General features: G+C 44.4%; 1 protein-coding gene across 3 annotated transcripts in view; it reads right to left on the bottom strand.

The window, feature by feature from the left end:
* WDR7 (WD repeat domain 7) overlaps positions 1 to 13,560 on the bottom strand; it is a 277,096-nt gene extending 263,536 nt beyond the window's left edge. For all 3 annotated transcript variants that reach the window (XM_072992896.2, XM_072992895.2, XM_072992897.2), the window contains exon 1: positions 13,413 to 13,560. The gene's annotated coding sequence lies outside the window, so the exon portion shown is untranslated. The remainder of the gene's footprint in view (positions 1 to 13,412) is intronic.
* Between the last annotated feature and the right edge of the window lie 2,754 nt (positions 13,561 to 16,314).

Below are 16,314 nucleotides of genomic sequence, written 5' to 3' on the forward strand. Positions count from 1 at the left end.
ACTTTAAAACTAGACCTCCTTTTCCCTATTTTAAACAAATGAAATAATTGTTAAGAAGTGAAAGTGAAATCTGGCTGCTTTTGATTGGATGGTGGCCCACAGGAGGTCCCAGGGTAACTTATCATTGATTCAGCTTCGGACACAGCTTTTAGAGCTGTCTTGCCAAGACAGAATCAGTTGTAACATTACCTCCCTAGGACAAGCTAGAGACTGAACTAGGCAAAGTGTGATTTTAAGCACTTCCTAATCCAGTAACCTTTGCATTTTGGAGTCCTGGTTGGACTAACTGCTGAGATGCTAGCCTTTTTTATTTCATGAGGATGGCATGGTCCAAGCCTTTCATAAATTTTAAATGTCATATTTTTCTGAAGTTGTAAGAATGATCACAGAATACAGGAATGCTTCAACGGCAACCTAGGCCTGCGTCAGATTTATTACCACTCAGGAATCTAAATAGCTTGATCTAGAAAGAAAAAATCCAGAATTTTGTCACCAATTCTTATGTGGTCCTTTCACTTTACATTCCTTTCTTGGTTGAGCTAGCAATATATTGATCCCTATGAACATTATTGTAAAAAGAAAAACAGAACTTTTTCATTATATTCTTTCTCACATTATGTCATGCAAGAAGATAAATGCTTGTTCAAACTCACTCCACAAATTAAAAAAACATATACCGTATTTTTCCGTGTATAAAACGACACTTTTTCCTAAAATAATTAGAGAAAAAATTGAGGGTCGTTTTATACACAGACGGAGGCAGTCACACGTGCGCTCGGGCGCCTCTTGCTGCCACAGCTGCCACACGGCTTGTCCCCTCTGGTGGCCCCCGAGGCAGCAGCAGGAGGAGGTGGAGACAGAGGTGAAGGAGCATTCACACGTGCTTGGGCACCTCTTGCTGCTGCCTCCCCCGCCCGCCCGATCACCACTTCCAGTGGGACTGGCGGGGCTCAGCTTATGTTGCCGCCTTGTCCCCTTCGGTGGTGGAGGCAGCAGGAGGCAGAGGCAAACAAGCACTCGCGTGCGCTCAGGCACCTCTTCCTGCTGCTGCCGCCACCAGATCACCTCCTCCAGGATCGTCTCCTTAGGGAAGGGGGCAAGGTGGTAAGGTGAGCTGGAGGTGAGCCCTGGCAGTTGCACTGGAGGAGACGATCAGGCAGGCAGTGGAGACAGCAGTAGCAGCAGTAGACAGAGGTGGAGGAACAGTTGCCCATTAACTGCTCCTCCGCCTCCATCAAGGATCAAAATTAGGGGGTCGTTTTATACAATGGGGGGTCGTGTACATGGAAAAAATATGGTACATGCCTCTACAGTGCAAGATTCATACATTTGAAGAAAAAGCATTTTTGATTCCTTAGAGAGAAATCACAAGTTTTCTGTGACTCAGAGAGAAGTCACACACAACCCTTTCAGAACTTGACAAATGGGACGCCTTCATATAAATTCTATAATTTTGCCACTTGTCATGTGAAGATGTTCTGTAAATAGGAACAATGACAGTATTGTAATCCAGCCTTTCGTTCTAAAACTTACATAAACATGGGAAATGAAGTTTGCCCCAGTGTAAAGGGGTCACCTGGAGTGCCCCTTACAAGCTGTCTGCCCCCACCCCACAAGACTCCTCGGTGTCTAGCTCACAGGGATATGCCACTGCAGGTGGAGGAAGCACTATCACCTGATGCGGGACAGCTAGCGGAGAGCACCATGGCGGCATAAAAGGATGCAAGTTGTAGGGCTCAGGGTTTTCATTGTAAATCACATCCAATGAAAGGTGAGATTGTGAGGAGGCATTCAACCTCTGGGATCCCATCTTCCGTGCCTCTACAGAGGTACAGACAGAGATAGAGGACAAGGGAAGCCACATTCTCCTGCCCAGTCTATTTAGCCATAGACAGGGTCAGAGATCCAGCTGATCCAACACCATCTAGCTTTGACATCCTTGCCGCCCAATAAGAGCTGAAGAGTCTACCACAACCCAACATTGGCAGGTCACAACAGGAATGGAAGACGAGACTCTAGGAGGAGCACAACCATAGGGGCCAGTTCCCCTAACATGCTTTTACCATCCCTGCCTAAAAGAATCATGCCCCAGATTGGGATTCATACTTCCCACCCCCTTCTCTGGATCTGGACTTTTGAGGAACCCAGTGAAGTCAACTGGAGCTCCATTCAGATTGACTGTGCCCAAGACGTTGGTGCCAAAAACTAAACAATCTGGGAACATGAAGGAAGGGACCTGTGACAAACCCAGACCTACTGGGATATGTCACACAGTTACACTAAGCTGCCACCAACCATTCCCTTTAAGAAGTCACACAGACCAGGGATGGATTTTTAAACAATAAAAAGAATAAGGTTTATTTAAATACACACAGGGAAAAATAAACAATCAGGTGAATAGGATAAAGTAACGTGGCTTATTCTCACTCATACAAGCATACAGTTTGGTTCACCCAGAACCCTTAACTTAAAGCACAGACCCTGAACCTATCAGTTCTGGCTAACCAACAGACACCTGAACCTATCAGGTTGGTACTCTGACACACAGTAGTACCCTGTCTGACACACAGACTCCCACAACAGCTCCTTCTTCCCAGCTGCTGCTTCGTCACTTCCCAGTGTCTCTCAGCATCTACTCACACACACATATTTATACAGTACAGCCCCTCCTCCTGATGTCCCGCCTTCCACTCCCCATAGGATGGAACTTTCCCTCCAAACCCATGACAGACAGGTAACATCAGTGCTGTATGTAACACCTCCCCTCTTTATAAGTTGTTTTGTAGGGGGAAAGCTAAGGTGCTTTTCACCAAAAAAACAACCTTGATAAAATACACAACAACAGTTATACATACCATATTATACTTACTTATACTTACATTCTAAGTTAAACATTTACCATTTAGGCATTTAAACATTTACCATATACATTACATCAATTTACCTTTATTCATACAAACCAAATTCAAAAAACCAGGTACATTTTACTTTTTGTCATCATTATATACACATAGTCCATGTTTCTTTCGCCGTCTTCATTCTTCAGGTCTTCTTGATAAGGCGTCAGCAACACAGTTCACTGACCCTCTGACCACCTTCACTTCAAAGTCATAGTCCTGTAGGTTTAAAGCCCACCTCATAAGTTTGCTATTGTGGGTTTTCATTGTCTTTAACCATTGCAATGGTGAATGGTCAGTACACAGAATAAAATGTCTTCCCCAGATGTAAGGCTTGGCCTTCTGGATCGCATAGACTATGGCCAAACACTCCTTCTCCACGGTTGCCAAATGTCTCTCACCTTTTTGAAGTTTCCTACTCAGGTAGGACACTGGATGCTGGTCACCATTCTCATCCTCCTGGCACAGAACTGCTCCTACCCCGCTGTTAGACGCATCGGTGTAGATGATGAACTCCCGGTCGAAGTCTGGAGCACGCAGGACAGGATAGTTGATTAACGCCTCCTTCAACCTCTGGAACGCCGCCTCACAGTCGCTGGTCCACGGGATGCGGTCATCAGCCGTCTTCCTCGTCAGATCGGTCAGCGGAGCCGCAATCTCGCTAAACCTCGGGATGAACTTTCTGTAGTAGCCCACCAACCCAAGAAATGATTTGACTTTTTTCTTGGTGTTGGGTCTAGGCCAATCACGAACAGCTTCTATTTTGGCCTCCAGGGGTTTTATCACTCCTCCCCCTACCATGTGACCCAAGTATTTTATTTCTGGGCTACCCAGCTGACACTTGCTGGCCTTTACTGTTAGCCCTGCTGCACTTAACCTCTGCAGCACTAACTCCAGGTGTATCAGGTGATCTTCCCAGGTATTACTGAAGATCCCTATGTCATCAATGTAGGCCACTGTAAAGTCACTGAGCCCTGCCAAGGTCTGGTCCATCAGCCTTTGGAATGTGGCTGGTGCATTTCTGAGACCAAAGCTCAGGACTCGAAACTCATAGAGACCAAAAGGGCTGCAAAAGGCAGTCTTTTCTTGATCCCTGGGATCAATTCTTAATTGCCAATATCCCTTTACCAGGTCCAATGATGAGATGAACCGACAACCCCCTATGGTTTCAATCAGGTTGTCTAGCCTGGGCATTGGGTAGGCATCAGGAGTGGTTACACGGTTTAATTTCCTGTAATCAACACAAAACCTAATGCTCCCATCAGGCTTGTCCACAAGGACTATCGGAGAGGACCAAGGACTAGAAGAGGGGACGATTATGTTTTCCCTCAACATTTCGTCCAGCTCCTTCCGCACCTTGTCCCTATAGGGTCCCGTTACTCGGTATGGGGATACTGCCTGCTGGGGTGCATCCCCTGTGTGGATCCGATGCATCACTCCCTTCACTATCCCCGGCTTGTTGGAAAACACCTGTTGATATTTACTAAGCAGCATTTTTAGTTCTTGCTGCTGGTCTTGGGTGAGTGCAGGACTGATCTTTACCTCCTCTGGGTTGTATTTTACTTCCCCTCTACCCTCCCAGAAGGGTAATTCAGCTTCCTCACTCTCAGCTGCTTTTATCGCAAATAAAACCCTCTGTTCCCCTCTATAGTAGGGTTTTAGGGCATTCACATGAACCACCCTCCTTGCTTGGTTCTCCTCCTGCTCTATTAGGTAGTTCAGGTCTGACATCTTGGAAATGACCCTATATGGTCCTGCCCATTTGAGCTGCAGTTTATTCTCTCTGCAGGGCCTAAGCCAAAGCACTTCCTCCCCTGGGTCAAAGTGCCTCTCTCTAGCTTTGTGGTCATACCATGTTTTCTGTCTGACCTTCTGAGCTTGCAGGTTTTCTGCTGCCAGCTCTAGATTTCTCCTTAGGTCATTCATCAAGGTGTCTATATAAGTCACAACGTCTTGTGGGTCATCCTGGGTGATCTGCTCCCAATTTTGTTTGATCAAATCAAGGGGCCCTTTCACCCTTCTCCCAAATAAAAGTTCAAATGGACTGAACCCGGTACTGGCTTGTGGCACTGATCGATAAGCAAACAAAAGGGATTGCAGCTTCTGGTCCCAATTTTGTTTGATCAAATCAAGGGGCCCTTTCACCCCTAAGTGTGCAGCAAACATGTCAGAGTGACCCCTTTGTAAGATTATGGGGCGATACTTTTCAGGTACCACCAGCTGACTTCTGATCCCATCTCCCCCTTTTGAGATATTCCTCAGGGTTTCTCTATATAAAATCCCCTTTTTCTCCAGAAATCTCACTGGGGTTTCAGGTGTTAGCTGGGCGTCAGTCACCTGTTCAAAACACTTTTGGAGAGTGGCGTCTGCCTTTTGCTCCTGTCCAAATCTGCTGTCTGTGGTTAAGGTTTCCACCACAGCTTCTGAACTCCCCTCTGCTTCCGCCTCTGGCTCGTCATTACCCCCCTGAACTGTCCCTGTGGTGGCTTGTGAGCGTGTAATCACTAGCACCCGTTTCACATGTTCAGCCAGGTCATTTCCCACGAGCACGGCTGCTGGCAGAGTCGATGAAATCGCTAGCCTCCAAACGCCCCTCCAGCCTTGAAAGTTGACAGGTACCTCTGCTACTGGCAGAGAGATTACCTGCCCCTCAATCCCTGCCACCTTCATGCTCTCATTTGGGATTATAAACTCCCGAGGAATAATATCTGGATGGCACAGGGTTACCTGGGAACAAGTGTCCCGCAGCCCCCTATACTGACGGTCAAGTATTCCTACGTCCACCCCGGCTGTCTCAAACAACTGAGAATCTGTTTTTATCAGCAAGCAGCGCTTTACCTCCATAAGAGGACCATTTTCCTCAGCCTGATCAGCAGAGGTAGCTGTTCCAGACTGAGTAGCCATGGCAACAGGCTCCCTCAGTGACACTGAGCCTTGCTCTTTCTGGACACAGAACACAGCTTTTGGCTTGGTTCCACTAGACTCCTGAGGCACCATTCCTTTTAGCTGCTTTAATTTCTCACACTCTGAGATTAGATGACCCTTTCCCTGACAGAAATAACATTTTCTGGTGTATTTTGATTCTCTCTCATCTTGTTTTGGTTTTCCCTCCAAATTCTGAGGTCTTAGTTTCATGTCTGAGGGCTTCCCTTCACCATGGGCCCCTCCCCCTTGCTGGTTTTTCCCTGGTCCCTGAGAGTACTTGCTGTAGGTTTCTTTGGGTTTACCTACAGATTTCCCCTCACCCAAGGGCTTTCTTATTTGGGAAATAAAATCTGCGATCTCTGCGGCTGCTGCCACAGATTTCGGTTTCCTTTCCCTCACCTGGAATTTCAATTCCCCATGCAGGACTGAATAGAACTGTTCCAGGGCTATCAAATCTTTAAGCTGCTCATAGGTCTCTGTTCCCTCCTGCGATAGCCATTTCTCAAGCAGCCTCACCAATTGGGCCCCCACTTGGGTAAAAGTCTGCTCTGGCTTCTTGGTGAGGGACCTGAATCTTTGTCTCAGCTGCTCTGCATTTATCCCATGTCTTGCAAACACCAGTTTCTTAAACTCTGCAAAATCTTTCATCAGTTCCTCAGGCATCTCGGCATAAACCTCAGCCAGGCTACCACTGATTAAAGACCGCATGATGGTCATCTTCTCAGTTTCCCTCACTGAGAAGTCCACAAACGCTCTTTCCACTAAGGAAAAGAACACCTCGGGACAATCTCCCTTGTGGTACACAGGGAATTTCTTCAGGTCAGCTTTAGACAGTTGGCCTCCCTCAGAATCCCTATTATTATTATTATTCTGGTTCATCATTTCCAGTTTTCTTAACTCATACGCCATTCTTTCTTTTTCCAGAGCAATTTTCTCTCTCTCCCTCTCCATTTCCATTCTCTCTCTCTCCAATCTTTCTTCTCTCTCCATTCTCTCTCTCTCTCTCTCTAACTCAAATTGCCGCTGTTTCTCTCTTTCCCTTTCTTCTCTTTCCCTTTCCCTTTCCTCCACTTCAAATTGCCTCATCCTCAGTTCATGCTGTTGGACTATGAGCAATTTTCTAAGTTCTGGGTTCTGCTCTCCTGTGCTGTCACCTTGCACTGAGCCAAATTCATCCTCAGAACCTTGGTCAATCTGGGGGTCTTTCACTTCACTCATTTCGGCCATCTGGCTTCGAGTCAAGGGCATAATCCCCCCTCAGAACAGGCTGCTTTAAAAAGTCAAGCCTCAAAATAAAACGACCACTTTTTTCCTTTTGCCTCAGAACCAGCTTTCCCTATAGAGATTGCTGCTGTTCTTCAGCACTAACTTTGCAACAGTATCGAGTCAGAGCCTACCCCCCTCTGCTGGGCCTCTCAGCTGGCAAGCTAGCTCACTGTTACTACGCAGTTTTGCCTCAGCTTTTTCCCGCCAAAACTAGGCTGCCTCAGAGCACCTTAATCTAAGTCTCCCCAGTTGGCACGTTCTTCTACTAGCGCACCTCCCCGTGAGGTACACCTAGAAGATTACCTACGCGCCTCAGACTGTCCCTGACTAGACCCCCCTTGCTCTGGGCACACTTGCCAAGGCTTTGCTGGACCACTGGACAACTGGACCAGTCGTATCCCACACGCTGGACACCAATCAATGTGACAAACCCAGACCTACTGGGATATGTCACACAGTTACACTAAGCTGCCACCAACCATTCCCTTTAAGAAGTCACACAGACCAGGGATGGATTTTTAAACAATAAAAAGAATAAGGTTTATTTAAATACACACAGGGAAAAATAAACAATCAGGTGAATAGGATAAAGTAACGTGGCTTATTCTCACTCATACAAGCATACAGTTTGGTTCACCCAGAACCCTTAACTTAAAGCACAGACCCTGAACCTATCAGTTCTGGCTAACCAACAGACACCTGAACCTATCAGGTTGGTACTCTGACACACAGTAGTACCCTGTCTGACACACAGACTCCCACAACAGCTCCTTCTTCCCAGCTGCTGCTTCGTCACTTCCCAGTGTCTCTCAGCATCTACTCACACACACATATTTATACAGTACAGCCCCTCCTCCTGATGTCCCGCCTTCCACTCCCCATAGGATGGAACTTTCCCTCCAAACCCATGACAGACAGGTAACATCAGTGCTGTATGTAACAGGACCATTGGGGTTGACTGAGCTTTTAACAAAAAGCTGCCATGAGTGATCAAACCAGACTGGAACCCATGGAAATTTTGCCAAGGGACTCCTTAGCTGCCGGGGCTTCAGAAGGGGCCCCAGCAGAAATCAGACCTAGGCATATGTAGCTGTGAGTTCCTAAAGCAAGCCTACATTGTTTGATCAAGAGATGATCAACAAAGCCCATAATATAAATCTCAAAGCACTTGCTGCTGAGCTAAATGTATACTTAATGGTTCTAATCATAATGTGATTACTTAGAAATATATCTAAGTTCAAATGGGATAGTTATCTGCATAACATGAAAATGTATTTAAACAAAAGTCTGCAAGTTTATATCTACTGCCCCAACCTCAGTGGTAATAAGTCCAACATGGCAATTGTAGGAGAGGAAGCTACTACAAAGAAGTCTTATGCCATTTTTAAGACAAAATGATTTATTTTAGCATAATAATCCATAGATTATGATCAGGGTGGATTTACATTTTTTAAAAAATTGGAATTTTTTATCACTTAAATAAAAATTAGATTTTTTATTTACATGCGATTTTTAAAAAATCACTGATTTGTATACACCCTGATTACAGTCCACCTCTTTAGACTTAGCAAGACAGTGCATTCAAGCTATGGGCTTGAACACTTTGGCCTGAAGGTGTAGTTTCTATACCAAACATTAGGTATTTTCATTTACACAGAAAGATGATTTACTGATCATCATGAGTTCAGTCTTTATTTTATTTTAGTAAATACATACACCTGAGGCTGTATGACACAAGAAAATATGACGAGAAATCTGAAGAAAAATTAAAAAACCAAATAGCAAACAGGACAATGAAACTCAACACAATGGAAAATCAGAACCATGAATCTACTGCAGAGCCCAAAGGAAAAGAATTGTTTGCTGTGCAGAGGACAGACGAACAGGATGCGGATTCTCCCACTTCTTTTCTCTGCATCTTCTCTCACTCTCACACACTTCTTTCGCTTTCTTTATTTCATGTGTCTCTGTAAAAACTGTTTGACTTCAGTTCCAATAAATCACAACCAGGATCCAAAATAGTTAAGAGATTATTGAGTTGTGATCCAACATCTAGGAATGTTTCCCATCTTCCAAATTTCTTCCTCATCAGAAACAGCCTTATGGTTAACTTTCACCCTCTACAAGAGAAGGTATTTTGACAACCAAATGAATTTCATGGCCAAGTCATAACATGGCTTTAGGTAGGCATGCTCAAACTCAGCATTATAACCACTGCACCACATTAGTTAGTGGTGTGGTCATATTCTTACATGATACCCCAGTTGTAGGTACTGCCTGTTCTTCACTAGGAAGCAAATGAAAAAGCCATGAAAGGAAATTACACTTCTTTCAACAATGCTGGGGTTAGGGGCACAGGATCCCCATATAGTTCAAAATTGGTGTATAACTCTTATGCCCACAAAAACATAACTACTAAGCATAAACAACAGAGCACAGAGTTCCGACTCCAGTCCTCCGAAGATGCCGGCCACAGAGACTGGCAAAACGTTAGGAAGAACGACCTTCAGAACACATCCAAAGAGCCCAAAAAAACCCAACAACCATCAGATCCCGGCCATGAAAGCCTTTGAGAATACATTATATAAACAGAACTCCCGCAAACCAGGTCAGCCTCATGGCATACACTAACACCCTCCCCAGCTGCCACATGGAACTGCCATGCGAGGAGAAGGGGCTGGCTGGCCCACCACTTCTGCATCAGAAGCCACTGCACCAACAAAAACAGGGGCCTGAGTAAGTGCAAGACCCACCTTTTTCAGGTCATGTCCTAGAGACAATTAGCAGCACAGTTTTCATTGAATATTTATTACTTTTTTTAAAATATGTCATGTATATATGCATGCACATATTTATTTATTTTTTAAAAATCCGCATAACTAAAAATATGCTACTCAAGACCTTTGCCATTCAAGGGAGATGTGTACGGTACTGGCTTTTGAGAGGGCATTATCACACTCCATTGATGAATCTTTATATTGCCACAGAGAACAAATCAGTACACTATACGCAAGGTCCTACACAAAGATTCATAGTTCAGGGGATTTCCCACAATCAAATGCAGCACAATTATCCTTCAATTATTGTTGCTTTTTGGATTTGTTCAAAGAAGTAGGCTTATTTCTGTGAATGCATCTTTTTTCTTTACATTTTTACCCTGTTCACCATACCCAAAATGACAATACAGTACAATAATTGTATTCAGAATTCTGAAAACAACAAAAAGTAGACGTAATTTGTTACAATGAACTAAAACACAACATTTGCAGAAGTTGTCTCCCTACGACTGGTCAACAAAAGAAAATTATAAAAGCAACATCTTTGACTGGACACATCATTCCACAAAGTGATATGAGTGTAAAGGGGAGAACAGGAAGAGTGGAGATACAAAGAACTGTTGTTATTTATATGTTTATTAAAAGGAAACTGTGTGCTAAAGAATGTGTCATGAATATTTGGATTTGTTAAGATACACATTCACTGTAACAACTGTTCCACTGGAGCCCAGTTCCATAGTTTTTCTTTACGTTATTTGATAAAAGGTTTCTACCAGTATTTCATTGCAATCCCATTTCTAACCTTGCAGCTAAATTTTGGAATAGTAGGGTCTAATAAAGCTCCCTCTCAAAAATGCTACAGGATACCCTATGACTCCTTGGCTAAAATCCTGTTGCTTTGTTACGCATGTAGAAATCAAAGGGTATAATTTTCAGTTACTGCTCCCTTATCCCACTGCCACTCATTAATTACCAAAGAAAAGCAACTAAATATTATGGCATTGCCTTCTATATGCATAACAAAGCAAGAATTTCAACCTTTCTTGTTTGTTTTTAAAATGTCCTTAAAGCATGGATAAAACCTTTCCTAGTAATCCCAACTACCTAGTCTGTATTATTCCAGTCTTCTTCACAATACTAATAAAATCATGTAATCTTTCATGATATAGAGAAAATAATTCCTCCTAATATTTTAAATTATTTAAAAACACATCTTTTTATATAATCAGTACTTCACTCTATTTCTTAATCCAAAAGCCAGTTTGCCTTCTGTCATGAGGGCAGGTATTGAACATGGGACTGGACCTGATGGCCTTATAAGCCCCTTCCACCGCAATTATTGTATGAATCTATAATCTTCCTCTTCAGGCAGGCTTTATGCAGTAAGTCTCTCAGGTATGCTTGTTTACTTACAGATTTTTGAATATTTTAAAATCACTTTTAATCATGGTTTTTAATCTTAATATATATTTAATTGCTTTTATATGGTATCTGTATGGTATTTTAATATAAATCAATAAACATTTCTTGTTTTAGAACCAATTGAATAAGTAAGCAAGCAATCATTATTGGTTACAAACCCAAAGAATAAAATGTAATATATCAGTAGCAAATAATGAAGCTGTAGTTCTGCCAAAGTCTCTGGAAAGGCAGAAAGCCAATGACGGAACTTTGAAGGTTAACAATGCAAGCAACTGGCAAGAAACAATAGTCTATATCCAACTCAGTCAATTCTAATACAGTACAAGGAATCATAACATATTCCAACAGAAAGATGGTTAGTTCTCACTTAACCACAGTGATCCCACCCACCAGAAGAAAAATACTGCACTTCCTACACAGTCACACAGTGTGGCAAATAGGAGTAGTTATGAAAGAGCCAAAAGAAAATATTTGCCACCCAGTCACCATGAATTAGAGCCCTAGAAAGCTGCACCTACTGGGCAAGAGAAGAACAAACTAATCACCCACGCAGTTGCATCAGCCATGGAAAAGGCAGCTCTCTGGTGGGTACCAAATGAATAAAGAATGGGATTTCTCACTGGTGATTTCTCACTGGTATTTTCGCTCAAAAGCCCTGTAAACATACCAGTTTTCAGCATCTCTGAAGAGTTTCAAAGCTAATATATCCTTAAGCATTCATCCCAGCATTTATAGGCAGGGGATACTAAAATACATCTTCCTTTCCTCATCACTACAAGTTACAACTCACTAAAGAGAAGAACTCAGCAAACAATGAAAATATTTTACCAGAATTCTCCCAATGCTTGGAGCATGATGATGAAACTAGCTGAAGCATTTTAAAGGAAGTCCACAGTTAGAGAGTGAGTGTGCATACCAAGCTTTGTGTGGGAGCATTGGCATAAGAGTGGGACATCTTAAGAAAGCAGGTGCTAATTTCCAAGAATGAAACCATGGAAAAGATAACTGTTTGCATCTTCTCCAACAAAGAAGTAAAAAGGAGGAGGTCAATAATAAAACAGTGACAGGAACGGGGGAAGATAACCACCCACCCTTCTCAAGAGACACCCTGCCCATACAAGTCTCCAAGTTGAAGAGTGTCTTGCTAAGGCTCTGAAGTAGTGGGGTTCCCACTTCAGGATGAAAAGCAGACCTTCCAAGATCAGCAGGAGCACAAAGAGTCAGCAACAGGCATCTGCTGCTATTGACGACTAATGTTCACATGTTGCAACAGAAGCAAGTACAACCAGTTACAGTATTTGCTTTTAAAAAAATGGGAAGAACTGCAAATCAGCAGGAGGACCAAAAGGAGAACAGTGCACTTAACACAAGGAAGAAAAACAGGAGAATAAAGAAAAAAAGCAGACTAAAGGCACATCCAATTATCACCTATATACCATACATTCACAAAATACCAAATAAACCTTGTTACTCTTTCCGGCGCCACAAGACTCCCTGTTTTCACCTATACCATACATACACCATCCCTTTGCACAGCAGTGGCAGGGAAGCAACGAGCGAGTCTCCTTTAGATGGGCTTTCAAAGTAAGAAGCACTTGCATTCCGGCATCCTCAGAAAGGGCTACTGCCCTTTAAGAAGCAGCAGCAACCAAGTCTCAAGTGTGCCCTTAGAGGTTACTTTTCTAAAATTCACACCACAGTCACAAGCCCAGAAATCTCCAGAGAAGGGACTCTCAAAAATAAAATACATCCTTTAAAACCAAGATAAAATCCATGTGTAACGGGGGGTGGAGGGGGGATTAATGGGATTCAACCTAATTTCTTCGGCTGGGGGTGGCACCTTGGTAAAAGGGGGGGAGAGACCCTACTCTCGTGTTGAGGAAAGGAGAACCAAAGAGGGGGAGGAGGGGGAGGTTTAAGACACAGGCGGTTTATTTCCACGAAGAGGAGCGTGGAGGAGATAAAAGGGCTGCCCGCTCAACGCCCTGTAAAAGGGAAAGGTGATAACACCACTCTGAGAGGAAAGGATGGGTCCCTTTGAGGGGAAAATGGGGGGCAAGGCAGCCTTGTTCAGCAGTGGGTCGCTGGGGTTCCCCCCGACCCACCGCCTTAAAGGGGCACGTACCTCTTCCTGAGGTGGGGGGGCTGCCTCTTCGCTTGCGGGAACCCCCCTGGTCCTGGACTCTCCCCGCTTACTCGCCCACCTACCTCCTTCTCCCGCCCGCCCGCCCGCTCTCCCTCAGCCGCCTCTCAAGGCTGGCTTGCTCGAGATCAGCTGACGGCTTCCTCCAAGCAGCTGCCGCGACTCCTGCCGCAAGTGTCGTAAAAAAAAAAAGCCCCGCGCCGCGCTTGGCGGCGGCCGTCGGGGCGAAAGGGGAGGGCGCCCCGGACGAGCCCGCCCGCAAGCCGCTTCTGTCGCCATGGCAACGAGAGGGCCTAGACTAGAGAGAAAAGGGAGAGTCCGAAGGCGGAGTTCTAGGCCTTTTGGGGGGGGGCGGGAAGCGGTCGGGCGTTGCGCGGATGCGCGAGTCTGTGCAGCCGAGGCTCTTCCAATGAGAAAACCGAACGCCCCAATCGTGGGAGAGGAATAGTTCTTTTTTTTCTTTTCCAAAAGACCATTAAAAACGTGCAAGCGTTAGCTTGGAACTGGAGCGAGACACGTCTACGCTATTTATAGCAGTGGTTCCCAACCTTGGGGAATCTAGGTGTTCTTGGACTGCAGCCCCCAGAAACCCCAGCCAGCACAGCTGGTGGTAAAGGCTTCTGGGAATTGTAGTCTAAGAATGCCTAAGTTACCCAAGGTTGGGAACCTCTAGTTCCACTTGGATTGCATGCCCCTTGCTCCCACCACCTACAGAGGCAGAATGGGATACAGTATTTCCACACTTGGAGCGCGCGGGGCTTGCTTTGCAGCCCACTTCTGATTGTTCCGCCCATTTATTTATTTATTTATTTATTTATTTATTTATTTATTGCATTTATATGCCACCCATCTAGATATTGTCTACTCTGGGCGTCTCACAACAGACAAGATACAAACAGTAATATATAATAACATTTTTACAGCAATATACAATGATAACAGGAGTTAATTTTAATTGTAATTTTAAGATGTTACATATGTTGTACTGCTGTGTTTTATTTGTAAGCCGCCCCGAGTAGACACTGTCTAGAGGGGCGGGGTAAAAATTTAATAAATAAAATAATAAAAAATAAATAGTTCAATATACAGTAATAACCGAGACTGCTCCTCTATACAGTACATGGGAATGAGCTGGCCTCTAAAGTCCCAACTTTGCTCCCGCTTACTTGAGAGCAAAATCTCACTGCAACAGAAGGATCTAGCTATGGTACAGGAAAATAGCTATGGTACAGGAACAGCCGCCTAGAGTGGTCCTGATCCGACCAGATAGGCGGGATATAAAATAAATAAGAATAATAATAACAACAACAACATTTAACTGGGGATGCGAAAAACGTGCAATCAGGTCCTCCCCTTCTGCACGATAATGAAGTCTGTACTATTGGGAAGTGACCTCTCCTGATTTTTAGAGGGCTGATTTCCCAAGGAAACGTTCGTGAGGCTGCAGCTCTTCACTCTTGCCCTGTGCTTGGAGAAAAGGAAGTGATCAAAACAGAAACTGGAATACTGTCCAGTTTGTGAACCGTTTCCTCGTGCGAGCATCCCGTTTCCCGTGACACGAAAAGATTTATGTTGCATCAGAAATGATTTTAAAGTAATTATTCCATGACTTCACTGACTATGAAATTAATCTCTTACACGATAATGTCACAAGGCTGTAGGCTTTTATGCAGCGCAGATCAGGAATGCGCTGGTTTCTCCGGATGCAGCGAGGAGGTGGTTCGTGTGAGTGCAGCCCAGAAGTCTGTGAAAAACCCTGGTCCCAAAAGGGCCCGTTCTGCTTAAACCCCACTGAAATTCACGTCGGCCCCTATGCAGTTCCTTGAGAGTAAACCCCATAGGATTCGATTAGGCCTGCAGGCTTTTTTTTTTTCCGAAAAAGAAATGGTGGCAAGGCGTTCTCTAATATCCACAATCTGAAATACTGTAGGTCCATCGCTTTGGGATTGTCGTGTTGGGCAGTTAGTGTTGTTCAAATTTAGAGAATTTGGTCTCTAAATTTGGGTAACGACCATGTGAAATGTCACGTCCTCCTTCACACACACCCTCTTTCCTCTTCTAGGATTCTGCCTTCAGAGAGCGTAAGATTTATCCCTCAGGGGTATCAATGTGGAGAAATATCAGATGGGTGATCGTTAAGAGATGTATGTTTTTGCAGGAGACCCTAACTTTTCTGTGGCAACTCCCACGTCACCGCGGAAGACCCACCTTTTCAGGCAGGCTCTTAACAATTAAAAAAACGATTGATTCCTGAATGCCATTTTTCAGTTAGGTTTTTAAGGTTGACCTGCTTTTAATTATTCGATTGTATCTTATTTAGTATACAGTCTAATTGTGTTTTTTCAAATAGTTAATTATGTTTTGAATTCTATTCTTTTCATTTTGTGAGCCGCCTTGGGTCCCGTAGTTGGGAAGAAAGACCGCCTATAAATAAATGAAACAAACAGATGATAATAAACCCGCGATGACAAAATTAATTCCGCTCTCAGGAATTGCCAACAGCTAAGATGGCTAAAAAAAATGCACCTCAGCCTTGGGGGGGGAGGGGCGTTTCCTCTCCACCTTTAAAATGGCACCTCCAGCGATCCCAGAGAGATCGCAGAAAAGGCCGTGTAAGGTAGTCTTTAAGACACTTCCGGCTGTCAAACCGAACGGGCTGCCCGCTCTTCCATTTCCACTCGACGAATAGAAGAGGAGGGAAGCTGTCCTTTTAGAGCGGGGCCGCTGGGCGCCCAATAGCAAAGCACGGCCGAGCCGGGGAGTGGGTGGGTGGGTGGGTGGGCGCGGTTTTCGCTCTTTTACCGGAAGTTGCGGCCGTCAACATCCCGCTTCCCTACCTCTAGACAGGATTCCGAATGAACCCGTTCTCCGAGGCAAGGCTGCT

Source organism: Pogona vitticeps, chromosome 2 (assembly GCF_051106095.1).
Source record: "Pogona vitticeps strain Pit_001003342236 chromosome 2, PviZW2.1, whole genome shotgun sequence".
Classification (NCBI taxonomy): domain Eukaryota; kingdom Metazoa; phylum Chordata; class Lepidosauria; order Squamata; family Agamidae; genus Pogona; species Pogona vitticeps.